Source organism: Crinia signifera, chromosome 6, assembly GCF_055691185.1.
Source record: "Crinia signifera chromosome 6, ASM5569118v1, whole genome shotgun sequence".
Classification (NCBI taxonomy): domain Eukaryota; kingdom Metazoa; phylum Chordata; class Amphibia; order Anura; family Myobatrachidae; genus Crinia; species Crinia signifera.
In genome coordinates this window covers 86,187,042-86,205,171 of record NC_139222.1, presented here as the reverse complement: position 1 = coordinate 86,205,171, position 18,130 = coordinate 86,187,042, and the positions used below count along the sequence as shown (strand labels likewise).

Sequence of the window (18,130 nt, the reverse complement as noted above, 5' to 3'; positions counted from 1 at the left end):
TTCACAAAGTGGGCAATGCTGCCCTCTGGAGGGTGCTATAAGGATCCACGTGAGTGGTGGTAGCCTCTGGTGTAATTGTTGGGTGGGGGGGGGGGGTAGGTGTTAAATAATGGGGTGGTGGAAGATTACTTGTAGTCACTGCGGGGTCCTGCATAGTCATATGTGCCACCTGTTGAACATTTCCTCCCATGCTCTGGTTGTGCTGGGGGAGAATGCGCATGCCCACACACAATAATTTCTGGAATTGCTGATGCATTCTTAGTGGCTTATTTACTAAGATGGGAGTTCTATTGCAGATGGGATGTTTATTCAATAGAAAGTGAATAGAGCTGTGACTTTCAATGTGGTCATTGAATAGAAAAGGGGGCCTAATAAGTTTGGGAACTTTTGGTGTAGATATTGGGTTTCACATGTACTTTAATTCCTGGATAATGACTTGACCCTTATAAAAGTTCTAGTCTTTCCAGGTTATACCCCTTTTACACTGCCGCAACAATCCAGGTTTTTCCCTTGTGGATCTGGGTCATCAGCGGTGGTGTAAAAGGTGTTAACCCATGTCCTTTTACACTGGACTTCTACCCAGATTCTGACCAGGCTGGAACACTGATAGGACCTGGGTAGTGTGAACGGGAATGCCGGGTCATCTGACCCAACTCTCTTTCACAGCAATGGGGATGCCCGACCGCAGCGACCTGTGCAGACAGCGGAGGCAGAGAGGAGGTGAATGGATGCCTGTGTGCGGCAGTGTAAATGGTGCAAATCTCAGAACCAACCTGGCTTGGAACCGGGTTCCAAATACCAGTTCAGGTCTGGGAGTTTGGTGTATAAGTGGTCGTCTGATTTAAACTCATCTTTGGACTTAGATTGTCCCTTAAGATGATAAAGTAATGTGCAAAGCTTGAAGATGATTAAAGTGTTCGAGAGTTATCATGGAATGTACGCACACTCACACCATTTAATTATAGTTATGTAGATAAAAAGACAAACATTCAGGGTAGGAGGTACCTAGTATTTTACTGGATAGTGGGTGTGACTTTAACACTGTAAGAATAGGGTTCTACCAAGCAAGAAATAGAATTGCTGATAATAAGTCTGTTTTTTTTTCCAGAAATAAAAGGGATAGTTTTGTTATATGAAAAATCTTGCTTATCTAACATGTTTATGCATTTTTACTTTAAGCAAGACACTTTATTTATTAGAAGTTCTTGAACCAACAATGCTTTTTATGTCAAATACCCTGTTATGTGTTGAAATTTGTAGGATGCTCCTTGACATTGCCTTACGTTGCTCACAGTAGATGGCTTCATAGATTTTACAACCCATAATCCATACTGACCTCTTTGTAGGATCTACACAATGCAATGAAGTGAATGGTGTGTCATCAAATTGCTTCATTAAATGTTTCTCATAATAATCCTTACAGGTGGGTGATATTTTGCCCTACACGTACATCTGTTCTAACAAGTTTGCTACGCCCTATGTGGTTTTAGCAAAAAGTTAATTATGCAGCAAATACCAGTACATTCTGTTCCTGATATTACGCATGAAACGCTTAGAAATGTTGAAGATGGGGTTAGTCACTTGGCTTCAGCAGTACATATTTTGTGTTTTTAGTTTACGGCTATTCTGCAACTTTGGTTTTCTTTTGCTTTGTGCTTAGAAGGGAAACTAAACTAGAACCCTGTAACTGAGCACTGTTCTTACACCTGATCACAAAATACTTTACATTTCTCAATGAACTGCCGAAACTCTTCCAGACCAGAGGTGAATCAAAATAGCTTTAGACCCTTTAGCCATTTTACTTAAACTTTCATATTCTCACAAATGAGGCCGTTGGAAATGGATGTTGCATTGGTATCGGGTTGACAACTATTGGTCGACATTGAATGGGTCAACTCCTAGAAAGGGAAGACATTCACTAGGTTGACAGGCAGGTCAACACAAGCAGAAGAGTGACACGTCGATGGTCGACAGGAAAAGATCAACATGAGTTTTTCATGATGTTTTTCTTTCTGAAACTTGTTCTTACTTCACACTCCCAATTGGCATAGAGGGAGAATATAATAGTGTTGAGCACAGCAAGACATGCAAGATTTGGACAGATACCCCCCAAAATTTTAAAAACATGTCAACCTTTTGTCTGTTGACCATTTACATTTGTTGACACATTCACTGTCAGCCAAAAGTGGTTGACCTAATCACTGTCAACCTAGACACTTGTCGACCATTTTATTTGGAACCATTGCATTACTAAATGTGACTGCAATAAAGGTGGCATAAGAATAAGACCCGTTGAGTTGTATTACATTTGGATTTTCTGAACATTGGTTCCATATACTTGTCCCATGTTGGCGCAGAGGGCTGAAGCTTGATGAATGTTTCCTGGTATTAAGGGGCGTGGTCATGTAACGGTTTTGGACTTGATGTGAGCTTCACACAGTCGTGTACACTCTTCTTCTCAATTTATGAAACCCACCTAATTGAAGGACAGAATTTTGCCGTGAACGTCTGTACAATATGTATTTAACATTTAGACTGTTGCAGGATCATGTAAGTAATCTTAAGCACACCAACTTGTATTTCAGATTTTTTTTATTAACATCCCTTTTAAGTAGGGCAGTTTACTGTTTTAGAAACTTACAACAAAATGCTTTTTTTTTTTTTTTACCAAACTACATACAGTATGTATTTCTATTTTCAGTTAAGTGAATAACCTTTATATTTCCTCAGTGGTTTATTATATGTCTTGATTATTTCCCCCAGCCACCGGGGATCTTGTCTTTGACCTGTCCACTCACTTGGTCGCACGTGTTTTGAGCAGCTTGACATCCTTTGTCAATCACTGTGAAATAAAAGCAAACTACTGTAGTTTCATAGTATCCAAAAACGTATTTTATATAGTGACAATCCTGCTATTCTGAAATCACATTGATATTAGTCCCATTGGCAGTGGCATAACCTATTCCATGCAGTCTGGACCTCCCAAAATGCATGCCACCTTGGAGGGAGACAGATGTTCTAACTGTACCTGTAGCGTCTGCTGGGAGTGCAGCACAAATAGAGTTGTCCAGAAGTGCTAAATTCTGGGAACACTGGTGCACTTGCAAGCATGTTATGTGCAAGAAACTCCTGGCAACAAGCATGTAGGCAATATGATAATTATGTGTCGGGTTGGGAGTACTTTGGCAGTGAGGAAACTTTTTTGGCAAGGGGGGAAGGAGCATGTAACATTTCTAATGATGCCACTGCCCATTTTCTACACATGAAAAACCTTCGCAAGGTGATTGAGAGGAAGCAGGTGACTGTGGTGGTAACCGGCTGTTTCATGGGACTACCAAGAAAACCACTTGGAGTGTCTGGGGAAAATGCAGGTCTTACCAAGCGTTTTAGGGGAGGATGTGCGACAGGCCTGAAATGCCTATATTCATTGCAGCCGCCGAGTTTCATTCAATGATGAGCCTCTTACAAAGGGTGTTGAACATATTCGCTTGGCTGTGACCTCTTCGCAAAATGTACACATTAATTTGCAAAGCACGATAGCAGGGCGGCATCAATCTTATTGCTGGCTACTGCAATTACCCCATGTGCATGGAAAGTGGAGCATATGGTGAGAAAAGGAAAGGTTCCTACAGTGAAGGGATCCATGTAGAGGAGCTACTACCACAGAAATGGTTGGAGATTCTATCTACTCAATGGTTTTCTCATCCTTGTGCTTATACTCTCTGGACTTTTGGGGGTCTGGTCACAGGGTAACTTACTGTAAATATCAGTATTTTGTTTCTACAGTAACCACACAAATCATCTCCCAATTGATGGCATGGTTCTTTGGCATGAATCTACTTTTCTAAGACAGCAAAAATTGGATACTACATGGATTTGTATACAGCAAAGAGATATACCTCTGAAAATGCACTGTAAAAATATATATTTTAGTTATTACTTTTTCATGAAGTAAGTTTTGATTACCATTGCCAGTATACAGTAGTTTATACCCATTGTGAGTTTCAGGTTTGCAGGTACTAACATACAGTAAATGAAAAGCTTTTTGGATTGGGAGGTGGTAGAGCCTTGGGCTAAAAGTATGGTTCTTAGCAAGTTTGGGCTACAATAATTACTTGATCTCCCTTTTTAATAACTGAAAAGTTTCAACGGTACTTATGTAATATCTGGGCGCCAGATGTTTTTCATCGCATCGCATGCAATATAGTGGTATACAATTCATGCGATGCGATTTTTCATTGTAAAGACCCGATTTTTAATTGTATAGTCACCCATATTTCATACCCCCACTATCCAACTACGCATGAAGTTGACTTTATATAGTGTGGCGAGCCACCGAGCCCGAAGCTTGGCAAGTGCAGCGAGCCCCACGAGGGGACGCAGAATACATGTAAAGTAATCCGCGGGGCTCGCCACACTTCGGGCTCGGTGGCTCGCTGCGCTCGCCACACTATATAAAATCAACTCCATGCGTAGTTGAATAGTGGGGGTATGAAATCACCCATGGTTGACTATACAATTAAAAATCGCATCACATCGCATGCCTTAAGTAGTGGCATGCAATGAAAAAATCGGGCACCCAGATAATACATAAATACCGTTTCAACCAGAAAATCTGTGAAATTATTACTTTTTCTCTACCGTCCAATGGGATACTGGGCTTCACTACTATGGGGGATTGAGACCTCCGCAGGAGAGACAGGCACATAAAAGAACTTTCAGTGTGGGTGCACTGGCTCCTCCCCTCAATCTCCCTCCACTAGTCAGTTTTGAAAAATGTGCCTCAGGAGAGGCAGTGCTTCTGGATGCTCCAGAGTTTTTCTACATTTATTTTCAAGTTTGTTATTTTGGGGCGCTGTGGTGACCACACAGCTGTCCTGCTTCGTGGGTGTCAGGGGAAGGGTCAGTCCCCGACCTCTTCAGGTGCAGAGCTGACCCTGCTACAGGACATTTCAGGTCCTGCGTGGGACTTGTCACCGCACAGCATTGCGCTGTGGCGAGCAAGTCCCCTAGCCGCCGCACACCCCTGACAGGTCAGAAGACTTCAGTGGTGAGTACAGGCTGGGGGTCCCACAAGGGGTCCCCGCAGCCATTTCTGGTGCGGCAGGACGACGGCTAGTAATGGCGGCCCTCCAGCAGGGACTGCGTGAACACCGCGTCTGGTAACTGGCATAGGGGTGCTGCCGCTGGACCACCAGGGACACCCCTCAGGTTAAAATGTATGATACATATATATATATATATATATTTACACCTAATGTCAGTATAAATATATAGAAGCGCCAGCTCCGTGTACAGGGGGCGGGGCTTCACTCAGAGCGGGACCAAGCTCTGCTGGGCGCGCGCTGTCACTTCCTGCTTCTTCACACGCTGCCAGACTCCATTACAGAGGGCTCCTCACTGGCGTGGTGGATCCGGGTACTTGCAGCACGGCAGAGACAGCAGGTTTTTTATAGCTTTTTAGCGCTGCTGCGCTATCTGGCTGATTCAGACACTGTGTTGTTCATATCACTGTGTTTAGCGTTACCAGCTCACCCAGATCTGTGAGTTCAGGTTAAGGGTGCACTTGGCTCCCCAATTGCTCTGTTTATTCCCCACTGATTAGTTACAGCACAGCATAAAACAAACACATAGTCTGTTTTTTCACATCCAGCAGTGTGGTGTGTGCACGTGTGTGACTGCGTGGGGGTTGTGTTGTACTGCAGACATTGTAGTACTATCTCATCATGGTGAAAAAGTTCACTTGTATGGTGTGTAGCACCAAGTTTGTGCCAAAGTCACAGTCCCAGGTTACTTGTGAGGCTTGTATGTCACCACAGCCCAGTAGTGCTGACACCCAGATCAGTGGGGTACCCCCACAGCTTGTGGGGCCGTCGCAGGCAGACGAGCAGGAGCCTGCGTGGGCCTCCAACATAAAGACCTTGTTGGATTCTGTGGCTTCACAGCTTTCCACTAACACTCAGCAAACGCAGAGGGTTCAGAGGGAATTGTCCATGTTAGCTGCCAGGGTGGATATTCTTCATACCCAAAATGTACCTCCTCCTCCCGCACAACCTCAAAAGAGGCAGGCTACTGCGATGGATCCTGACACAGATGAGGACGATGAGGACATATTGGAGGAGGGTGAGGAGCAGGGTCTGCAGGAACCAGCTCCTGAGGCGGCAGTGCATGGTCCCGAGCCCCTTATCAGGGCCATTAGGGATGTTTTAGATCTCCCAGTAGAGGCATCCACAGAAGGAGATCCTTTCTTCATGACTCAGAAGAAACAGCCAGTGTACTTCCCTGAGCAGGCAGAGTTAGAAACTGCTTTCAGGGCTGCTTGGCAAAACCCTGATAAGAGGTTTACTCTTTCAAAACGGTTCACAAATGCATATCCTTTTGAACCTTTGGGCAGAAAGAAATGGGAGGAGCCACCGGTAGTGAACTCCTCTGTTTCCCGCCTTTCTAAAAAGGTGTTGCTACCAGTCCCAGGGGTATCCACCCTTAAGGATGGGGCGGATAGGAGGCTGGAAGCTACCCTCAAGTCCATATATACGGCTAGTGGGGCATCTCAGCGCCCAGTTTTAGCCAGCTGCTGGATGGCTAATGCAATTCATACATGGTCAACCCAGATTCAGGAAGGGTTGTTGGGTGACATGACTGTGGCCCAGATAGGTGACAGTCTGCGTCACATTCAGGATACCGCTAAGATCCTGTGCGAGGCGCAAAAGGAATTGGGCGCAATAAACGCGCGCAATTCAGCCATGGCAGTTTCAGCCAGACGGGCCTTGTGGCTACGTCAGTGGTCTGCAGACGTAGACTCAAAGAAAAGTGTGGAGGGTATTCCCTTTACAGGAGAATGGCTGTTTGGGAGTGAATTAGACGGTTGGATTTCCAAAGCCACGGCAGGAAAATCTACCTTCCTTCCATCAGCTCCCACGGCTGCAAAGCGTACCTTCACTGGTGCTTCCCAGCAGTCCTTTCGTGGGAACAGGTTTCGCCCCAAGGCCAGGGGCGCCTCCAATGCCAACAGGGGCACGAGAGGCAAGTTTAGGAAGCCTAGCTCCTCCAACACCCAGGACCGTCCAAATGCCGCGGCTTCCTCTAAGCCTGCAGCATGACGGGGTTTTCCCGCCACGAGACTCTCGCGGTGGGAGCGCGATTGTTGCATTTCAGCCAGGTGTGGGACGCATCGGGTCTGGATTCCTGGGCCAGAGGTCTCATTTCTCTAGGTTACAGGCTGGAATTCGACAAACCTCCTCCCAGACGATACTTCAGGTCGGCACTCCCAGCATCCCAGGAAGAGCAGGTGCTCCTTCAGGGGGCCATTACCAGGCTGCTTCAGTCTCAGGTAATTGTACCGGTGCCAGACACGGAGCAGGGCCAGGGATATTATTCCAACTTATTCCTGGTCCCGAAGCCAGACGGCTCAGTAAGGCCCATCCTGAATCTAAAGTCACTGAACCCCTTCCTGCGTGTGTTCAAGTTCAGGATGGAGTCCTTGCGCTCTGTGATCGCCAGTCTGGAGAAAGGGGAGTTCTTGGCCTCAATAGACGTCAAAGACGCCTATCTACACATTCCTATTTGGCCCCCACACCAAATCTATCTCAGGTTTGCCTTGGGGAACGACCATTACCAATTCCGGGCGTTGCCCTTCGGCCTGTCGACAGCCCCGCGGGTTTTCACAAAGGTAATGGCGGAAATGATGTCACTACTCAGGATCCGAAGGGTCAATGTAGTGCCATACCTGGACGACCTGCTAATAAAGGCAGGGTCGGCGGAGGCTTTAAGCAGTGCTCTAAATCTGTCCATACAGGTTCTAAGAGACCACGGGTGGATCCTGAACATGCCCAAATCATCGCTGGTTCCGGCCCAGAGGATGGTTTTCTTGGGCATGATCCTGGATACATCGGAACAAAAGGTCTTTCTGCCGATGGAAAAGGTCACTGCAATACAACAGCTGGTCAGGGAGGTCTTACAGTCACCTCTGGTACAGATCCATCTTTGCCTCCGGCTTCTAGGCAAGATGGTGGCTTCATTCGAAGCAATACAATTTGGCCGCTTCCATTCCAGGACTTTTCAATTGGACATTCTGACAAAATGGTCCGGCTCCCCCCTGCAGATGCGCAGAAGGATTGGCCTTCTAACAAGAACCAGGATCTCGCTACAGTGGTGGCTAGATTCATCCAATCTGTTGGCAGGCAGACGGTTCCAAATCCAGGACTGGATTCTGGTAACCACGGACGCCAGCCTGAGGGGCTGGGGAGCTGTGACACAGGGAGTCCGCCTACAGGGTCGATGGTCCCCACTGGAGTCGGGCCTTCATATCAACAAGCTGGAGTTGAGGGCGGTTTACTATGCCCTGTTACAGGCAGCTCCATTGTTACAGGGCAAGGCGATCCACGGTGGCCTACATAAATCGGCAGGGTGGTACCAAGAGCATGCCTTGCATGAGAGAAGCGTCAAAGATTCTGTCTTGGGCGGAACAGAATGTCCTGGCCCTGTCTGCCATTTTTATCCCGGGGGTCGACAATTGGGAGGCAGACTTCCTGAGTCGCCACGATCTTCACCCGGGAGAGTGGGGCCTTCACACGCAAGTGTTCAATGCCATAGTGGATCTGTGGGGGCTCCCTCAGATCGACCTGATGGCTTCACGTTTGAACCACAAGGTAGCAAAGTACTGTGCACGGACCAGAGACCCAGGGGCCATAGCGGTGGACGCTCTCACCTGGACTTGGGATTTCCAATTGGTGTACTTGTTCCCACCTCTCCCATTGTTGGCTCGGGTGCTAAAGCGGCTCCGGCATCAGGGGACGGAGGCAATACTGGTGGCACCAGATTGGCCAAGAAGGGCCTGGTACGGGGACATTCAGGCCATGCTAGTGGAAGACCCGTGGCATCTGCCCCTAAGAAAAGACCTGCTCCTCCAGGGCCCGTTCGTCTTCCAGGACTTACAGCGGCTACATTTAACGGCCTGGAGGTTGAGCGGCAGATCTTAGTCCAAAAGGGTCTCCATCCCTCGGTCGTCACTACAATGATCAAAGCCAGGAAGCCGGTGACGGCTTCTCATTATCATGTAATATGGCGAAGATATATTGCCTGGTGCGAGAAGAATGGCTTGCCTCCGGCCAGTTTTCGATTAAACAGCCTGCTACGTTTCCTTCAGGCTGGTTTGGATAAGGGACTCAGATTGGGTTCCTTAAAGGTCCAAATCTCCGCACTGTCTGTGTTTTTCCAGAAAAAGATTGCGGCCTTGCCGGAAGTGCAGACCTTCTTACAGGGGGTTCTCAGGATTCAGCCCCCCTTTGTGCCTCCCACTGCACCATGGGATTTGGAAGTGGTTCTTACTTTCTTGAAATCAGCCCGGTTTGTTCCACTGGAGGAGTCTGAGCTGCGACACCTCACGTGGAAGACAGTTGTTCTGCTGGCTCTAGCTTCGGCCAGGAGGGTGTCCGAGCTAGGGGCCTTATCTTGTAGGAGCCCTTACCTTGTGTTCCACAACGATAGGGCGGAACTCAGGACTAGACCACAATTCCTTCCAAAGGTGGTGTCAGGTTTCCACCTAAACCAACCTATTGTGGTTCCTTCTAGCGCGACACACCCTGATATACCAGATACCTTGGATGTGGTCCTCACCCTTAAGGGGTATGTCAAGCGCACAGCTAGGATCCGTAAGACGGACAGCCTGTTTGTGCTTTATGATGCGCAGAAGAAGGGTTTACCTGCTTCAACGCGTACCATTGCCAGATGGATAAGATGTACTATCCAACAGGCTTATGCATCAGCTGGTTTATCGCTTCCTTTCTCAGTAAAGGCTCATTCAACCAGGTCTGTAGGTACCTCTTGGGCGGCTGCTCGAGGGGTGTCGGCAATGCAGCTCTGCAGGGCCGCAACTTGGTCAGGGCAACACACATTTGTGAAGTTCTACAAGTTTGACACCCTGGCCAGAGAGGATTCCCAGTTCGGGAATGCGGTTCTACAGCAGAATCTGCACGTTCCCGCCCGTTCTGGTAGCTTTGGGACCTCCCCATAGTAGTGAAGCCCAGTATCCCATTGGACGGTAGAGAAAATAGGATTTTGGGTACCTACCGGTAAATCCTTTTCTCGTAGTCCATATGGGATACTGGGAGCCCACCTCGGTGCGGCTTTTCTGCTGTCAGATACTATTTCATTGTTAGGCTTATTGCCTTGGTTTTTTATAGGATAGCTATGTCTATAGATTTGTTTTCTAGTTACAGGTGTCCTCTTAAGTTGTTAGGATTCACCTCTTTTATATGTTGTTGTTCGGTTGGGTGTGCTGGATGAATCTCACCACAATACATTATCACATACTCCTCACATGCTCTCCTTCGGCACAGTTTTTGCATTAACTGACTAGTGGAGGGAGATTGAGGGGAGGAGCCAGTGCACCCACACTGAAAGTTCTTTTATGTGCCTGTCTCTCCTGCGGAGGTCTCAATCCCCCATAGTAGTGAAGCCCAGTATCCCATATGGACTACGAGAAAAGGATTTACCGGTAGGTACCCAAAATCCTATTTTTTGTGGTAAGTAGATGTAAACTACTTAATTTTGCAAAAAAAAAAATCCTGAAGCCTAGATTTGTGTCCAACAAAAAGAATGTTTATTTTTATTTTTATGGTCTAGCATCCTGGGTTGGACTGCTTCATCTGGATTGACCCTAATCCAACAATTCTCTAAACCAGTGGTTCCCAAACTGTATGCCTAGGCACCCTGGGGTGCCGAGGAGGCATTGTAGTGGTGCCCTGGGTTGGTGGTCAATGACCAATTTAAATTATTTATGGTCAATGTAATAGGCCAAACCAGTATTTGTGGTTTCCAGTCATAAAATATGTGGACAACCAAGAGCGAATCCTGTCGCTCATCACATAATTGAGCCTAAGCAGGACATATAAACCAGATTTATTTAATTTAATATTTTTCTGCTAAAGTACTCAATAAGAAACTATTGATCTAGGGGTGCCACGAAAACATTTCAGATACTCTAGGGCGCTGTTATTTGAAAATGTATGGGAACCACTGATCTAAACAGATTTTTGAAATGAGATATAAAATGTGAATTTTTTAAATATGATACTCAGATGAAAAGGTGGATTGTATACTTGCAGCAGGGCCGTCCTACCTCCGTGTCTATCTATTGTTACCCAGTTTGTTCTATCACTGTCAACAATTGTACAGCGCAACGGAATCTGCTACGCTGCTGTATATAAGAAACTGTAAATAAATAAACATGTAATGAAACCTGTTTTTGTAAGGTTTTTTTTTTTTTTTTTAAGAATGGGCTGATGTGGCGAACTAAGGACTTCTCAAACGGTTTCTTCTGCTTTCGAATAAAGTATTTTAGTGTAAAACTTCAGCGCGTGATATCTTAAGAAAATGATCCTTTTTTTCTGAACATTAGATTTGGGAGCAGTTTCATATTGGTAAGAAGAAAAAAAAGAGTCAGCTCGTACATTTCGTATAATAAGTTTGTTATAAACCTACCTTGTTGACCTACTTCTTTGCCTTTATCAACGCAGTCCTGGACGACTTGTTCTCCTTGATTAACTGAGGATGGAAAAAAAAGGTTTTCATTTATATGCTGTAAAATGATGACAATTTTCAGCTATAATGGGTAACAATAGTACTTTTCCATATACATAAAAAAAACAGTTTTGCAAAAAAAAAAAAGATAATATTTCCTATATAAGGTAACTACAGTAGGTGCATAAAGATGTCTTATTTACTGATAATTTGTTAGCCATATTGTGCAAGATGCATGCAATACCTACGATGCACCACCATTGGTAGCAATGTGTTGATTTTCTAAACTTACATAGAAAATTACTTACCATGTACCAGTGATATTAGTGTGCCACTTTTGTGGCAAAGGAATTTTAATAAAATGTGAATAAGCATAATGATCTATAGATTGTAAGCTTGCAGCAGGGCCCTCCTACCTCCAAGTCTGTCTGTTGTTACCCAGTTTTTCTTATCACTGTCTACTATTGTAAAGCGCAACGGAATCTGCTGCGCTATATAAGAAACTGTAAATAAATAAATGAGGCATGGTGTGGCCACACATGTTTGGAACTTGATCACCACTTTTTTTTAATTTTAATATATGATTTGCCACTTTATAAGCACGCAGAAGTACAAGTAATGCAGCCCCAGTAATCAGAATACCTTTACAATGCACTTTTTTTTGCATTAGTTTGCACTGTACCTCCCAATTTTACTTCAGAAGCGGGACCTGCTGTGGCAGAAAAGAGGGTGTGGCCTTGTGTTTAAGGGTTGTGGTTTAGCACCAGGACCCACCATCTTTGTCGTTTTGAGGTTCATAGTTGCACATTGTTACCTTGCTACAAAATAGATACATACACCATATGTGTGCATAGTACAAGTCACAATAAGTTCTCAGTCATGACTTTCACCATAGCTTACTTGCAACACATGTGTTGCGCAACTTCGACATCTTCATTTGGCATCAGTTGCTACAAATATTGGTGTTTCTTACAAAGGCAACACCCAAATGTTTAAAGCTCAGAGGCATCTACTTTTGGCAATATTAACAATTGACAGCAGGAGCCATTAAATCTTGTCTTTTCTTGATGCAGTAAAGTCCAAAATACTGGCCATTTATATTGCTGCAGGTCCACAGTCATGTTCATTAAGCATCAGTTTCACCCACTAGGGAGCGTTTACAAAGCCTGTCAATGGACTACAGTGCTGCTACATAGCATGGCCCTTATTCTGGTTCACTCGCAAAGGCACATTCCTTCTCAAATGGAAAAAAACATGTGCACTGCAGGGGGGGGGGGGGGGGGGGGCAGATGTAAGATATAGAGAGAGAATTAGATTTGGGTGGGCTTTACTTCAAAGTGAGATCTATATTGCAGTGTAAAAATAAAGCAGTCAGTATTTTCCCAGCACAGAAACAAAATAACTCACCCAAATCTAACTCTCTCTGCACATGTTACATCTGCCCCCCCCTGCAGTGCACATGGTTTTGTCCATGTTTTGCATGGCATTTGCATGTTTCGATCGATTATACAATTTGTCTACAACTAATATGAACATTTTAGTCAATATTTCTAAATGGGTGCATTTTCTGATTGTAGGTTATTATGTTACTATATACTAAGGGGGGGGGGGGTATTTATCAAAGCTTGGAGAGAGATTAAATTATCAACCAATCAACTGTCATTTTTCAAACATCAGCCTGCAAAATTAAAAGTAGAAGATTAATAATAATAATAATAATAATAATAATAATAATAATAATAATAACAACAACAATATTAATATTTGTATTATTATTATTATTATTATTATTATTAAATACTTTACATATGCCAATTTGATCTCTCTGAGCTTTCATAAATCCTCCTCCCAAGAGATTAAACAATTAGTATAAGCACTGTGCATTTCTTACCTGTATCCTGGGCTGCATGTTGGGCTTTCGCCTGTGCTTGGTTTAGAAAACCAGACATGATTCAGGAGTGTGGTTTCTGGCAGTAAGAAGCTGAGTTTCCCTGTGGTCTGATGTATTCGTGCTGCAGTGTGCGCTCCTTTTATAAGTCTGAGGACTCCTCCCAATAACAGCTAGGTACAACATTCACAGTCATTTCAGACAAGCATTGCTCATGCATCAGGCACTTTCTAATTGGCGATTACATTTGAGAAATAATATATGCAGTGTTGCTTCAACACCTCCCGGGCAATTTATTTAATAGTTTTGTACTTTTCCATATACAATTTCAGTTGTTAAAACTGCTGCAGAACCACTAGTTACAATATCATTCCCAGCTGACTGTTCTTTTATATGTTCCAGAACTACAATTGGGTTTTGCAAGAGTTTCCTGATCCCTCATGCTGTAAGATTTAATTACATGGAAAGATCCTTTTTTTTTTTTTTGTGAAAACATTTCTAGTCCTTTCTCCAAAGTGGAAAAAACCCTCAACAAAATGTATAAATGGATTTGTTTTACCGAATATACAATATATGCAAACTGAAACTAATTCATTCTGTTATGTCCATGAGGCATATTTATTTTATTTGGACTTGTTAAATATTTCTATATTAATTGTCTTTTTTTTCCCCCGCCTAATGCTCTCCCTAAGAGGCAGAACTTCAGAACAGTTTATCAAAGTTCCTTCCAGTGTCATAACTATAGCCCCGCAGCCCCCGCTGTGGCGGGGAGGCGCTGAGTAACTGTGGGCGCCGGTCTGCGGGGCTATAGTTACTAGTATGTGTCTCTGTGTGGCCGGAGCCCAGGACATATTGACAGCGCCGCCCCCCTCCCCCCCACCCAAGTAAAGTTAAGCACCCCCCCTTACTCCTCCGCATGCTGCCGCTGCATTCCAGGTCCCGCAGGGCAAATATCCTCCTGGCTCCGTCCCCTGCAGTTCTAATGAAAATTTACATCACAAAATGGCTGCCCCCATATAGCAGACAGTTTTTAAGGAATGTTAGAGGAGACGGCGGCAACATTAAAAACTGTCTGCTATTAGGGGCAGCCATTTTGTGGTGTCATTTTTCATTAGAACTGCAGGAGACAGAGCCAGGAGGATATCTGCGCTGCCGGACCTGGAATGTGGTGGGGTAAGGGGGGTGTTTAACTTCAATATCGGTGTGGGGGGGGGGGGGGGGGGGGCGATAAAGTGTTAGTTACGCCACTGGTTCCTTCCTTGCAGAAACTTTTATTTGTGTGTAAATAACCTTCCACAATGTCACCATTACACACGGTTCGATTCAGTTTTCGATTAGATTTTGATTAGATTTGGCCTATTCGACCTGTTCTGAAGTTGCCATACCAGCAATCTATATATTACTGGTGCCACTGGGCACCGATGCATATCTATAAGCCAGTAATATATACAATTCTGACACATGCCAGCAATGTATAGGTTACTGGCACCACTGCCCACCAATGCATATTTTTAAGCCAGTAATGTATAGATTGCTGGCATGTGCAGGCCAGCAATGTGTACGTAACCAGCTGCCACTGGACGCAAATGCAGATTTTATAATGTTGGCAATGCATGCATGGCTGGCGCAGACCAGCCATTTATAAGTTACCTCCATCACTGGTCACCAGTGTATATATTATTTAGGGTTACCACCCATCTGGGATTACTCCGCACAGCCCGGTAATTAAGCCTGGTGTCAGGAGTTGGGACGGGTGGCGTTCCCAGATTATAGAATGTCCGGGAAAAGGCAGGGTATGGCAGCAGTGCCAACACTAATTACTCACTCTCCACGGCAGCTGATGCAGAGTTGCACTATAAGTGAGAGACGCTGTGTGCTCACGCTGCCGGGAGAGATAGTGGCCCGATAAGCATGTCTGCAGCTATTTCGATCCCTGCTGCACAACGCTCTTGACCCGGCTGCCTGGCTTCTGCTCTCACCGCTCTTAAACTCCCCCGTGGCATCGAGTATGAAGGCCATGACATTGTGCAAGAAACCCCTACCAATTAACATGTAGGTAAGCGGCACTAATGTGGCATAACATGTAATAGCCATTACGGAGTGTGGAATAATATGTAATGGGCATAACAGTGTGTGGCATTATGTGTAATGGGCATTATGGTATGTGGCATAGTGGGCATCATGGTGTATGACATAATGTGTAATGGCCATCGTAGTATGTGGCATAACATGTAATGGGCATTATGATGTGTGCCATAACGTGTAATGGGCATTACAATGTGTGGCATAATGTGTAAGTGGCATTATGGTGTGCATATTCAAGAGTAGAATTTTAGCAAAGGTTACAAAAAATCATAAGGTGAGTCAAGGAGCGGGCTGTGGGTGGATCAAGGAGCGGGCCACTGTATGGTTATCTCTCAAAACCAAGGTGGTAACCCTAATTTTATTACGACAGTGTGGCCGGAGAGCCCGGCACACGTGGTGAATGGCCGCTACGGTACTGAAGGGGTTAACCCTCCGTGCTGCGGTGCCATCGGAACAAGGGCACTTCACATGTTTTAAACTGTATGAGCAGCACTGAGCTGGAACAGGACCCCTTCTCCAGTGATGCTGTGAGATGAAGCCTGCTGCTGGGCCCTAGGCAGAAAGTATATGCATTTATGAAATATATGTTTAGCACTGAGCTAGAACTGCACCATATATTGTGTATATTGTATTGAATATTGAGGAATGCATTCTGGACTTACAATGCACTTTGTACATTTCTGGGGGGAAGGAATTTAGCAAATCTTGGTGATGAGGAAATTAAATGCTAAACAGCCTTCTCCTGGCAGAAGGTCTGTGAGTGGCCAATACACAGCAGGGAGTAGGCTTTGTGTCTGAAGCCCTGTGTAAAAGGTGATAATAAGGAAACTTGTGTATGTGATGGGTCACTGAATCCATGACATCCTGTGTGCGTTGTGTTGGTAATGCAGACATTTGTGTTTCTTTATGTAATCATGTCCAGGAGATAAATCAAATGAACACCGTTCCTGGAAGTTATATATTCTAAGGAAATTGGACTCATCCTTTGTAGTATGTAATCTTGGTTCGTTATGCACTGGAAGTAAGATGTCTGATTGATATGCAAATCCTAAAGGTATAGGGGGAGGATCTGACAATGCCAGTGTGTTTTCTGTCTATTTAAACAGGGCCTGTGAGCCCAAGTTTTTGTACTTCTGCCTGTATCTGAATGCTGTAACATCTGTATGCTGTACCTCCTGTGATAGGAGAAGAGATCTCTTCATATCTACTGGCAATAAACCATCTTTTGCCCAAGACGACTACTCTCATCTTGCGACCAACAGAATTATTGCAGTAGTTCCGTTCTCCGGCTGTTCTGGGTACCAGTATCCAGCGTCCTCCCAGTCTCTGCCCTGCCAGCTACCAAAGCAGAGGCCTTGTCCGTGACCAGTGGGGAACCAAGCGAGGCCAGTCGGGGGTGTGTCAGCAGCGTGTCGGCACACACCCTACAGCAGGTAGTACTCAGGTGCCAGCGGTTGGGCCTGAGTCAGTATCCGTGGTTCTAGACGCCATGTAGGAGGAGTCTGTGCAGTGGGTGGAGTCAGTAACAGGCGGTTGCTGACGGTAACAGGGAAATCCCCTATTGGCCAGGTCCCTTGAGATCAGGAACCGCTATGTGTGGACCCAACGGGCGTAGCCAGAGCGGAAGGGCAGGCGTCCGGTCACAGAAATTGGTGGCAAGTGGTTGAATATCCCAGACGGCTTTTCAGTCACCTGTGGGGACTATGATGTTGTCGCCAAGGCCCCCCTCCAACTTTTTTTGTAACTCCTGAGTCCTACAGGAAAAAGTTCCGGGACTTGACTAAGAATCCTGGCAGCACCCACGAGCAGTTTGCCACCCAGCTGCGGCAGTACTTGGTGAAGTGGGTGCAGGAATCAAAGGCCACAACATGGGACACCCTGATTGACTTGATCTGCAGGGAACAGTTCTACCGCAGGTGTGCCCAGGAAGTGAAGGAGTGGGTGCTAGATCGGGAGCCACCCAGCGTAAAGATGGCTGCCCAGCTAGCAGACAAGTATGTGGCAATTCGGTCACAGGGGCTGAAACGCCCAAGCAGCAGCCCACTACAAAGGACTGTACCACCAGGGGGACACCTCCTCTCTGATTGGGAACAGGGAATCCCCTATTGGCCAGGTCCCGTGAGACCAGGAACCGCTATCTGTGGACCCAAAGGCCGTAGCCAGAACGTAAGGGCAGGCGTCCGGTCACAAACAGTAGCGTATACATTGCTGGTGCTAGAGGCGTAACTCTGGGAGTCATTTGCCGCCGGGCTCCTGCTCTCAAGGGGGCACCTATCCTACCCTGCAAGTTTGAATCAGTTCATTGAAAGCCATCAATATCGCTTCTGCAGCTGGCTCCCCCTTCTAGCAGGACCATAGACATCAAACTCTCTTTTATTATCTATTTTAAACATAATATACATAACATACATACATGCAAACATACGCACATGCATATACTGTATACAGTATATACTAATAATTTGTAAAATGCTTAGAAAGCTATTCTGCTACCTTGTGACTATCTTTGTGTTTGTGCGAGAGAGAGATGTAGTTTCACTCACTGATGGCAGTGTTTCGGAGACTCACAAATGGACACTAGACATATATATGTATATATGATTTGGTGCTATGTAGCTTGCCTCCAGGCAACTAGAA

The 18,130-nt window shown here is 45.4% G+C and overlaps 1 long non-coding RNA gene across 1 annotated transcript; it reads right to left on the bottom strand.

Moving 5' to 3' along the window:
* Positions 1-2,573: 2,573 nt before the first annotated feature.
* LOC146007762 (uncharacterized) lies at positions 2,574-13,562 on the bottom strand. The gene is made up of 3 exons (XR_014444400.1): positions 13,412-13,562; positions 11,482-11,544; positions 2,574-2,842 (listed from the first exon to the last, which is right to left on the bottom strand). It is a non-coding gene; the product is annotated as an uncharacterized LOC146007762 (long non-coding RNA).
* Between the last annotated feature and the right edge of the window lie 4,568 nt (positions 13,563-18,130).